The sequence below is a fragment of the Aethina tumida genome, chromosome 2 (assembly GCF_024364675.1).
Source record: "Aethina tumida isolate Nest 87 chromosome 2, icAetTumi1.1, whole genome shotgun sequence".
Taxonomy (NCBI): domain Eukaryota; kingdom Metazoa; phylum Arthropoda; class Insecta; order Coleoptera; family Nitidulidae; genus Aethina; species Aethina tumida.
This window is the reverse complement of record NC_065436.1, coordinates 30,793,371-30,805,972: the sequence shown is the minus strand read 5'-3', so window position 1 is coordinate 30,805,972 and position 12,602 is coordinate 30,793,371. Positions and strand designations below refer to the sequence as shown.

At 32.3% G+C, this 12,602-nt stretch overlaps 1 protein-coding gene across 1 annotated transcript in view; it reads left to right on the top strand.

Moving 5' to 3' along the window:
* LOC109602171 (potassium channel subfamily T member 2) overlaps positions 1-12,602 on the top strand; it is a 258,306-nt gene that overhangs the window by 86,588 nt on the left and 159,116 nt on the right. The gene's annotated exons all lie outside the window — the stretch shown is intronic.

Below are 12,602 nucleotides of genomic sequence, written 5' to 3'. Positions count from 1 at the left end.
ACCTTATTTAAAAACATCAACTAATTTGTTGACTAATCTCATTACTGCTGACGACTATTTTCAATACTCAATCAAATAGTCGGATTTCATACATCAGTAGCAGTAAGAAATTAGTCGGTTATTTAGAAAACCCGACTAATAGGTTCGGTTACGACGAATGAGTTCTATCAATTATATGGTTGGTTGTATTTTTTAATCGAATTTTTCAGGTTATTTTAAAAACAGACTATTAGGTCAATTCTTAGTCAATTCTTAATTTATTTGTTAGTCAACTAATCCAATCACGACTCATAATGACTAACACATTTTTAATTGAAATGTCGGAAACCAACCATTATAGAAATAAATTATTTAGAGCGACACTCAATTTAGGTATGTAAATTTCGCCCATATTTTCCGGTATCAAAATCTCATTTACACCGAGATAATTCCAGACAAAACAGTGCGTAAAATAAGCCTAAAATAGGCGATCCTTTTGAAACATCCCAACGGTTTGGTTGCCGTTGTTCCCGGAATGTCGGATGCTCATGGGAATTATCTTTGCGGTCCGTTCAATTCCAAGGAGCCGGAATAATATTTTGTTTGTTGTCCTAGTTTTGTTATGCAGGGCCAGTCCGATGTTTCCGGTACGATTTCAGCGTTTTGCGGCCGTTCAGTTTTAATTAACGTTGAGGGGGGACTAGTCGAATTCGAATTGTTGGAAATGTTTACGAAACCTGAATTTTCACCTAGATTTGCACGCAGGAATAAAAGATTAATTGTTAAAATAATTCCTATATTTAATTTACAATAATGGTGAAGTTAAACAATGGAATGTGTCGCATTTATAGAATGGCACACAATTATACGTTATACTCGAGTAATCTATTAAATCTCATGAATACATTTCATTTTAATAAACTAGCACGAGGATTTGCTGTAACTGTTGGAGTAGAACTTTCTATAAATCCTATTATTAAAGGTTAAAGTTCGACCATTTCAATTTTCAACCTAAATTCTTTCAATTATTCATTCATTTTGGGTCCTGACTGCTCAAGAGCCCATTTTTAGTTCGTTGTTATTGTTCGTTTCCGTTGATGCTTTTATAAAAACAACATGAATTTAGTACAGACCCATTAAACAGTTGCCGATGTTGAATTACCTCTCAATCTAACTTTCTAGGATCAAGCTGAGGTAAATTTGTGAGCTCACAATTAACAAACTTGGGACCTTATCTTAATTGGAAACGAATTTTTTACTACCAATCCAATAAAAAAAGATCTAAACTAATAGTTAACAGGAGTTAAAAGAAAGGGTATTTTATGCAAAGTAGTTCGTATATCTATGTATGTCAAAGGCGGAGAATTAAATAACTCAAGAGAATGGACGGTTTTTTCCGCTGAGTAAAAGTATGTTGTCGTTGTACAAAAAGAAGTTTTAGGTCTCTGTCTGAATATAAAGTGGCGTACTGAATGTCCTTAGAAATTCCTAACTGAATTTCGACTTTGTAAAAGTCAAATTGTCAAGTCGTGTAAAGGAAAACGAAACGTAAGGTTTTTCTCGTAATTTTTTAGGGAATTAAAAAGTTTTCCTTATCAACCTGAGACTAACTAAATGCTTTTCGCAAGTTAATTATTCATTCATTTGCAACCAATTAACTTCTTTTTAAAGCAGCTCTATACATCTGTATTTTACTCCGTTGAATGATAATGATAATGGAAAGTATTTTAAATGTTTGTACATTTTATAAAGAATAATTAAAAGCCAACTGTCCCTTATTGTGTCATCTTCCATGTAAAATAGAAGTAAAACAATAAGACAAATTTATTAACCCTATCACATCTAAACAGTAACCTAATTAGAATTACCATCTTTATTAACGTCTATAAGTGTAATCCAAAGGGAAAATAAATAGAGCACATATAATCTCCTGAAAGAATTATCATCGTTATTGATAAAAAGGTGTAATCCTAAAAGAAAATAAATAAAGCACATGTAATCTCCTCAGGCCCTCTTGTTGATTTTTCCTAATCTAATTAGATTATTCAGTACCAATATTTTGGAGGTAGTTAGCTTTCCCTCATTGTGTCACCTCTTCATTCACCAAATAAAATTGAAGGAAAACAATGAGGCACAATAATCGCTTTGTAAATAATTGAACTGAAAAATGTATCAACTCTATCACATTTCACATAGTAACCTAATTAGGTAAATGACATATTTTTAATATATTAGTATTGATGTGATTTGAAAGAATTATCATCGTCATTGATGTCTATAAAAAAGGTGAATCCAAATAGAAGATAAACAGAGCACATGTAATTTCCTGAATATCACTTTTCGGCGTATCTTAATCTAATTAGATTATTCAGTACCAATATTTTAGGGATAGTTAGCTTTTCGTCATTGTGACACCTCCTTATCCACCAAGTATAATTGAAGAAATACAAGCATTATAATCGCCTTGTAAATAATTTACAAATTTATCAACTCTCTCACATTTTAAATAGTAACCTAAATAGGTAAATAATGTATTAATTCATTTATAAATAAGTATACATGTATTTTGAAAGAATTATCATCGTTATTTATAAAAAGGTGTAATCCAAAAAGAAAATAAAGCACATGTAATCTCCTCAGTACCTCTTGTTAATTTTTCCTAATCTAATTAGATTATTCCGTAACAATATTTTGGAGGTAGTTAGCGTTCCCTCATTGTGTCACCTCATTCATCAAATAAAATTGAAGGAAAACAATGAGGCACTATAATCGTTTTGTAAATAATTGAACTGGAAAATATATCAACTCTAACATATTTCAAATAGTAATCTAATTAGGTAAATAATGTATTTTTTTAATATATAAAGAAGTATTGGTGTGATTTGAAAGAATTATCATCGTCATCATCTATAAAAAACGTGTAATTTAAATAGAAAATAAACAGAGCACATGTAATCTCCTGAATATCTCTTTTTAAGGTATCTTAATCTTATTAGATTATTCAGTACCAATATTTTGGTACCATGTAAAATTGAAGAAAAATAACCCATTTTAAATAGCAACCTAGTTAAATAAATATTGTATTAATTAATTTATAAATAAGTACTCATGTACTTTGAACAAATTATTCAAGTTGCTGTCGTCTGGAAAAAGGTGTAATCCATATTAAAAATAAACAGAACATATGTAATCTCCTGAGTAATTCTTCTTGATTTATTCAAATCTAATTTTATTATTCAGCACCAATATTTTGGAGGTATTTCTTTCTCTGAAAAACTAATAGTTAAAATGAATAAGCTAAGGTTTTTTATTTCAATTAAAAAATGTTCCTTATCAACCTGAGATTAATTAAATACTTTTCACAAGTTAATTATTAATTCTTTTACAACCAATTAACTTCTTTTACATTTTCACTCCTTTGAAATTTTTGCTCCGTTAAATGGTAATAATAATAGGAAGTCGTTTAAATGTTTGTACATTTTATAAAGAGTAATTAAAACGTTCCTTTATAAATGGAAGGGACATTTTAACAAACTTCATTAAGTCTGCTTTAACAAAGAGCACTTGAGTGTGTTCGCAATTAACACAATTCGAATAAAATACCAATGTTTAACTTTGTCAACTGCGTTCAACAAAATCCCTTGGAAAAACGTCGAAATGGTGCAAAGTATAAAAATCGAAGGCATCGAAGTGGGGCTGAATGACTAAGTAAACAAGGGGGATAATATTGACTCTGAACTTTCGAGTGGCAAATAAGAACTTTAACGTCCAGATTTTTACGTACGATTTATATATTGCGTGTCCATTTTTCTCCGTTACACCTTTCAGAAGTTACCTGAATGCTTCGCCATTATCATAAATAACATAAACACGATTTCGGAACGGGCATGGAATATCAAGAATTACAGTCTCATCCCAACACCGATTTTATTGCTCTTGACTGTTTTTATGTCTGTTTTAAATTAGGACGAATAGGGCTGGCATAAATCTCGTGGTAAATCGGAAGTTTTCCAAACCATTTCAGCATATAATCATCATTTTATATTATAGAGTTACGTGTTATCAAAAACTAGTACACTGGTTTTTAAAGTTTATGTGTACTGGATTTAGTTGACATAATTTCGGGAATCTATTAGGAAAAAAAAGCCAAGGCTAATTAGAAGGCATATCCAAAACATTGGGAGTTAATGTGTGACTTTTTCTGCAAAACAGTGCTAAGTATTCAAGTATTATCGCCGAATTCCCCACGTTTTCAACACCCATAAAAAAGCATGTAATCCGGATAAAAACATATAAAAAGAGCATATGTAATCTACCAGGTAATTCTCCTTGGGTTATCCTAATCTAATTTGATGGTTTCAGACCAATATTTCGCAGGTAATTAGCTTTCCCTCTTTGTGCCACCTTCTCATTCACTATGTATAATGAAGCGAAACAATGAGGCACTATAATCGACCTGAAAATAATTAGATTCACAAACTTATCAACCCTATCATCCACTTAGATACACAAAGTATTAATTAATTTACATATAATTATTCAAATTAAGAATACTAGACGCCCAAAAAACGTGTAATCCAGAGAAAAAAATATACAGAATGTATAAAAACTCGTGAATAATTCTTCTTGACTTATTTCGTTATCATCATCCTCCATGTAAACTAAAAGAAAAATAATGAGACAATAATTGAACTGACAAAATTTACAACCGTATCCTATCTTATTTTAAATAGTGACCTAGTTAAATAAATAATGTATTAAGTAATTTATAAATAAGTATTCCTTTTTAGGATGAATTATCTACGTTATTAACGTTTATAAAAAAGTGTAATCCAAATAGAAAATAAATATGTAATCTACTGTACTGTAATAGTATATAATAATAGTAAAGTGAACTTACAAATTTTATTTAAAATGCTTTATGTAGGGTTATCAGAAGTCCAGAGGGGAAGAATTATTGCTCTGTCGGTAGGGGTCACACAGGGGGTACTTTCGAAAACTTTTTCAAAGTTTCTGGAGTTGGGAACCTTAAAAAATAGGTCCAGGAGAAGTCGTGGAAGAGCCACCATAAATGGTGAGGACCGTTTTCTAATCACGTAGCAGAAATCCCACAACATCTCATCCCGAACTTCAAAAGCAACGTGTGTAAGCTATAGTCTTTGGGAGAAACTGTTAGGGAAAGACGCTCTCTAAAATTATTTAGCAGAAGACACTTAAATATTCCACAACTATCAACGCAAAATACAGTTGGCTGCATAAGTTGCTCATTGGAGCATGAAAACTAGACATGATTGGCGAAATGTATTATTTTTGGTTGAGACTAGAATTGGCCAATCAGTCGAGCGGCGGATCCATGTTTTAAGAAGAAGGAAGTGAAATGTTTTCAAGTGAATTTATGATTGGTGAAAAAACTACTTTGATTCCTTTTAGACAATCACTAACCGGTCAAAAGTAGGTGATTCTATATAATTTAGGTTGTGTGTATATAGAGCATATGTAGTCCACTGGGAAATTTTTCTTCATTTATCCTTATCTAATTTCATAGCTCAAAGCCTCTATAATCAACACAAAAATGAAACCGAGAAATTAATTAACCCTATCTATCACATTTTAAAACAACCCACACAGATATAATGTATTAATTAATTTACAAAAGAATTATTAACAAATTAAAAAGTTATCACCGAACGTGTCTCTAATTGGATCGGTCATGCTAAAAAATGGATTTTTTCACCCGACCTTGGTAGGCGACGAAATTTAATTAAATTTTTATTTAACAAAAAAAAAACCGCCAAACTCCAGCAATTATATGATATGACGGAATTAATTCCATGCAAAGGACCCCGAATATCAAACAAAATGATCCCCGTTTCTCGGGCACTCCGATGAAAAACAAAATGAATATTTTATGCCCGTATCGGGGAAAACTCCTCGTTTCCCTTGTCAGAATTTCGCCTCGGTTTACATTGTTGCATCGACGAAAAATTGATTCAACACGGCGTGAAAACGTAACTTTTGTCGGGGACTGGTGAATTTAATTTTACACATAAATATTTTTCAATTTTAAGTTTGTTTGTATCCAGCTTAAACTTGCGATTGTTATCGTTGTGTGCACACGGAAGTGTTGTAACTTCACGGCTCTGTAAATGGGTAAAGACGCACATGACATGCACAAACCCAATTAATTTTCTTTGGCCCATAAATGTAGTAAAGTAAATGTAGTAATGAATGTTAAATATAACATAATTAAGTAGTAAATAGAAATAAGACACGTAGTAAAAGTAAAAACCATCTAATGTATTTTAAAAGAAATGTTATAGTAGATTGCCGAGAAAGTTATTGTGTTTTTTGATATTTAAGTTCTTAGTTATGAATATTCAAATTTTAATGTGTTGATGTGAGGTGATATAAAAAATTTTAAATCACTTGTTTCGCTTTTTCTAAGCGTGTAAATTCATTTTATAAGTCAATGCATAATCATTGGGCTGCAATCAGACTTCCAAACACTTTCCAAAAAGGAAATTGCACCAAAAGAAGATTATGGTTGCTGTTTGGTGGTCGGCTGCAAGTGGTTTCCATTAAAGCTTCCTGAATCCTAGTGAAACAATTATGACAGTAAAGTACTATGTACAAATCGTCCCTTAATTAACACTGCAGAAGTAGATGAACTGGGCTACAAGAGTCTGCTTCATCTGTCACACTCACCAAGCATTTAGCCAATTGAAACGGTTCTTATTTGTATTAATGAAGTTATGTTTAAAATAAGATTTGTGCATCGTATTTGTGAGGTTGTAAATCACAATACCTTTCTTGGCAAATATTAATGAATTGTTATTTAAAACCTTTCAATGGAATACCAACAACTAACACTTGAACAAAGAATTTAATTAAAATGATTGACATAATTTACTTGACTTCATAAATATTCTAGAGCATAAAATCTAATTGAATAAAGAAAATGTTTGATATAACAAGGATATTTATTATTGGATAGCTTAGCCATAATACACAACGTTAGTTTTGGTCAATGATCACAGAAGAGATTATGAAGCCTTTGTAATTTGGTTTTAATTAGAAAAGAATTTGCAAAAAAACAACAAAACAGGCTGCAAGCTACCGTCTATCTTGTACAACAAAGGAGAGGCAAATTGGCCGCTCCCTTTGAAATATTCAAATTATCAGGCCACCTCGGATTGGTTGTTCTATTTTAGAAAATATTGACTGGGAATTTTAAACAACATGGCGAACACATTCAAATTTCTTTCGGTTTCAAATCATCGATGGAAACATGTTCGGAACCGCAACATTTGTTGAACACCAACGGACCCAAATTGTAATTAACGTAATGAAGTGGTTGTCTAGGGCTTTGCAATTAAATTGTTTATAGTCTGATTTGTTTTAATTGAATAATTTCGTTTCGATTTTCGGGTCTCGTGCTTGAGTACACATTTTATAACCTGCACTAAAAAAATATTGGATGTCGGCAAATTTATTTATTACGTCTTACCATACTCGAATTTAGAATTTAAATTGAAACTGAAGGAATAAGGTTTCGTCTTGGAAGATTGCGGATATTGAATAATTCAATTGTATGTGCAAACAAACTTGTGACTCATATATTGGATTTTTCTTGAATATCGTTTCAAATTGCGCCGAGAACTCACATGGTATATTTCCCAGCAGTTTTAAGCTCTGACTATTGGGAATGACATTAAAATGAATATTTACTTTTTTCGTATTTCCGACAAAATTTTTGTTTGCAGACTAATCCACTGGATTAAATTCTGGTCACAGGTTCGAGTTTATTTTAATTCAGCTGACAAATGAATAGCCGGATTATATTAATTATGTGAAGTACGAGCTTTATTAATTTTTCATGGCGAATTGGTTCCGATAAATCGGATTAAACTGATATAATTTAACCATATTTTACAAATAATTTAGTGTATTAACGTAAAAGTGCTAAAAGGGCAATTCCAACAAAATTTATTTTCGCAATTCATGTGGAGCAAAGAGAATTTAGCCCCAGGATATTTTCTGTACACTTTTGATGTAACCTTTAAATGTGCCATATTTGTTTTTAATATTCTGTATTTATTTTCCATCACGTTTGTTGGGTAAAAGCAGAAATAAACAATTAAAATTCACTGCATCAATTTCATTTAACACCATGTTACGCATATACAGGGTGACTCACATAACTTATTCATTAGAAGTTTATGGAAAAAATATTGATATAAAACCTCTATAGTAATTGTAACTTTTCTATATTTCATAATATAGAGAATCTACTATGAATACGTTATAAAATAAAAAAAATATATTTTGTATTTGAAAATTATAAAAAAAGTAGAAAAATTAATAATTATTCTAGATAATCTTATTTCAAACTTTTTTCAAATAATTTTTAGAATTATTAATAATTATACCTAACGAAAGAAAACTCTACTTATACGAGGAGACACGACTTTTTCAAAGTCTTCCAAATTTCTTTTTATCTGTTAACAGTTTAGAGATTTTGCCCAAACCAAACGATCTATTTACAAATAACATCAAAAGAATCAGTCTTCTTTTACCCATATTCTATATTTTATAACTTTTTAACCTTCAGCTATTAGGGAGACTAATATGACTACTCTATAGATATAGAAGACTACCCTTCAAAACACTTAAAGAAATATTCGATTTATTTACATATAACATCAAAAGATATAGTCTTCTTTTACCCATATTCAATATTTTATAACCTTTTTAGATTCAACCATTAAGAAGTTCTTCTTAACTTCTAATAGCTTATCAATATCTCGAATATTTTATAAAAATGAATGAATGAAAGTCATCTAGAAATGCATTATGTGGTTCAAAAATTTCAAGAAAAGGAGTATATGAGTTCTTCAAAGTTCATTTTTAATCTACTATATATACTATAACCTTTAACAAATTATTCAATTTTCTTTCAAGAAACGATTTATATACAAAATAACCGAGATTGTTATTCAATTGTACGGTAAACTAAAATATGGCTCGAAGTTCAAGTGGCGACATTTGACCGAGACAGATTTTACTACCTCGGCATCTAATTTACGGTGGGGGCGATGATTTCCAACCCCCACGACGGCATCCGGATCGTCATAACTCGCGGTAATGGCCCAGATAACGACACTCATCCCAAGAAACCGGTTGTACTGCGAAATTAGCAAATATATAAATTATATACGCCGTCGACGCCGCTGCTTTTTAATTATCTCGCCACTGTTTCTACAATGCTAACGCGTAACGAGCTGAATTCGCAGACTGAGGAATCAAGGGGGCTTTTATTATGCTCCAAGTTCAATTGATAAAAACTGCACAGCGGAGTTTTCTTTATTATTAGACGTGACAACTATGTTTAATCACTGAAACATTTAGAAAGTCTTGGTGAGCCGTTTAAGTTTATTAACAATTAAACTTTAAAACACTATTATATTTCAATTCACTGAACTATGTAAATGCCTACTTTATAAATAATACAGTTTTGTTCTACGTTGAGTCATTAAAACAATTTATGAGAAAGAGTCGAGTGGAACAATTTACTTATAAACGATATAAGCGAGTTGAGCTTTACGTTTATAAAGCGAATATTAGCAATTAACTCTAACGTTCAAGTTTAATGGGAGGAGAGATTATATGTCGTTGTTCGTAAACGGTTTTGGCAATAAAATAATATGTTTAACTTCACAATTATTATAATATTTTATGTGTGTAATAAACGTTACTACAACAATTTTCTTACATTAAATATACTGATGGTATTCAAAGAGATAAACAAAGAAATCTTCCAGTTCACTGTTAAAAATTGACCATATAAACATGCAAGAACGAAGAGACTGGCGTTTGTAGCACAAAAACCAGATGCGCGACGGCTAGACCCGGCCGTCAGCCAGGAGGCTCCGACACCGTCGTCCACGCCGTCCACCACGTCCACCACGATCCAAGGTTCGAGCTCGAGCGGTTCTGAGGGGCCCACTACCGTGGCACCCCGGACCGGCAGCCTGGCGAGCCGCCGCAGTTCGAGGGCCAGCGGCCGCCCCTTCTGGACCTACGAGATGCTGCCGAACAACGACCAGTCGCCGCCCGTCTCCAAGATGCGGGTCAACTTTCCGCCGGAGATGCGCGACCGCAGGCCCAGCAGGAGCGTCATGATGCCCAGACGGCATCGCAGCATGAGCGCCTGGAGCGACATCAGCAGGTCCAGTTGGAGGCTCGATGAAAGGTAGGAGATTAACTATTCTCCCGAACTGTAATCAATTCAGTTGGTAATTTAGGCAATAAATAATCCAGTTATGATTCGATTAAACGCAGTGTCGAACTGGTCGCATATTATCTAGGTACGTTCCCGTGTTTAAATAATGTTCGGGATGAAGACAAACACTTCTTCGCATCCACACGACCTGAATAATGTTATCGGTACCTAGTAAAAAGGTGCGCCGTGGTGAATACGTAAAAGTGGGCTCCTGCGAACACGCAACTTTAAAAATAACTGGGACTTGAATTCCGGATTACACGTACGATCTGATAAGGAGATTCCGTTTCCATTTAGTGAAAATATATATAGTTAGTTGACCTTGATCTTTTCCAATTATTTTGTGTCCAACATATTGATTTTTCTTCAATGTAGTTTTAGTTCTCTTAAAAATTGCATGGTGTATTTCCCAAAACATTTAAGAATAGTCTATTGGAAATGAAAATTATTCTTAAATATTCATCTTTTCTAATTATTTTGGATCTCATCTAATGGATTTTTATAGAATAGTTTCAACTTTCCTTCAAAATTTATATGGTATATTTTTCAAATGATAAAGAATTTTGAATGGGGTGTAATTAAAATGATTTAATTTATTGAAAATGTACCAATGTGAATCAAAGAGTTTACCTTGATCTTTTTTAAATTTATTTTGTGTCCCATATATTGAATATTTCTAGAATATTACTTGAACTTCTTCTAAACCATCACATTATTATTTTCTAATAGTTTTAAAAATTGTCAATGAGAAGTGAGTATTAAAATAAATCATTTCATTTATTGAAAATACACCAGGACTACAAAGAGTTAATATTCATCTTTACCAATTATTTTCAACCTCATATATTGGATTTTTCTTGAATAATAGATTTAACTTCCTTTCAAAATTTATTTGGTATATTTTGTAGCTGATTTAAGAATTTTCAATGGGGAGTGACAATTAAAATAATTCATTTAATTCATTGAAAATATACCAAACTGATATTAAAAGTTGATCTTGATCTTTTCCAATTATATTTCGTCCCACATATTGGATAGAATATCACCTCAACTTCTTCTAAACCATCACATGGTTTATATTTTCTAACATTTTTAAAAATTGTCAATGCGGAGTCATATTAAAATGAATCATTTCATTTATTGGAAATGAACCAAAAGACTACAATAAATTAATATTAATCTCTTCCAATTATTTTGGATCTCATATGTTGGACTTTTCTTAAATAATAGCTTTAACTTACCTTTAAAATTTATATGGTACATTTTTAGTTTGTTTTAAGAATTTTAGATGGGGTGCGACAATTAAATGATTTATTTCATTTAATGAAAATGTACCAAAATGATACAGAATTAAACTTTCAGTTTTTTTCTTCAATCAGCTTAGTCGAAGACCACAAAAAAGTGTGAATAGAGCCAAAGCGGAGATTTGTGACATGTCGATAAAAGTTTTACTGCTGGAAGGAGACGGTATAAACAAGGAGAAAATCTCACGTCCATATTAATCCAGCGGCAGGAGCAGACGGGATTTTGCTACTTTACGCTGACAGGCTAAACTGAGAACTGAAAATCACCCGCGGGATCGATCACTTCCAACCACCTTTTGATTTACCCCTAACAGTACAACGGCGGGCATATTTTTACACAACACAAAAAGTTAAATAACTGTCATGTTTTGAAAGGCTTTCTCGCGAATTTCACTGCGTAATGGACTCGATGTTTCAGCGAACGCACGAGCCATAAAAACCAGCCGCACGCATAAAAGAACAGGCCGTAATTTTCGTTGGACATGCCGCTGCGGAACTCAAAGAGAAAGCTTTGCCTCACCCGAGGGACGCAATTTATAAGCGACATTATTGTGAAAAAACGGCGTGGTTTTTCCAAACAGTTATATGCTTTTTTTTGTTTACTTTTTACTATTACAGAAGGTCAGTACAAAAGTTCAGCGACGAACATTTTAGAGTTGAATATAAGAATACTTTTTAAAATTCATTTTTAATTTAAATGTATGTATGCGAATTATTCGGTTTTCCTTTACAGATACAGACATCTGTTGATAAAAGCTCATACTATAAACTTTATGGAAGGACGTCGCGACGCGTCGAGGCGCCCCACTTTCCAACCTCGATTTATTATTACAGTTTGCTATTTCTTCTTCGTAGAGTTTCAAAATGAGACGGGAATATCCACCCTTTACAAATTTACAATCTTTATTCATTCAATAGTGGAACTAATAATGTTGCCAAAGAAAAATGCTTCATGCCAAATCCATGTTCATTAAGGGATTGTTATCCCGCAGGCGTGTGTAATCGGCACAATAATGGAATTTAAATTATTCAATACA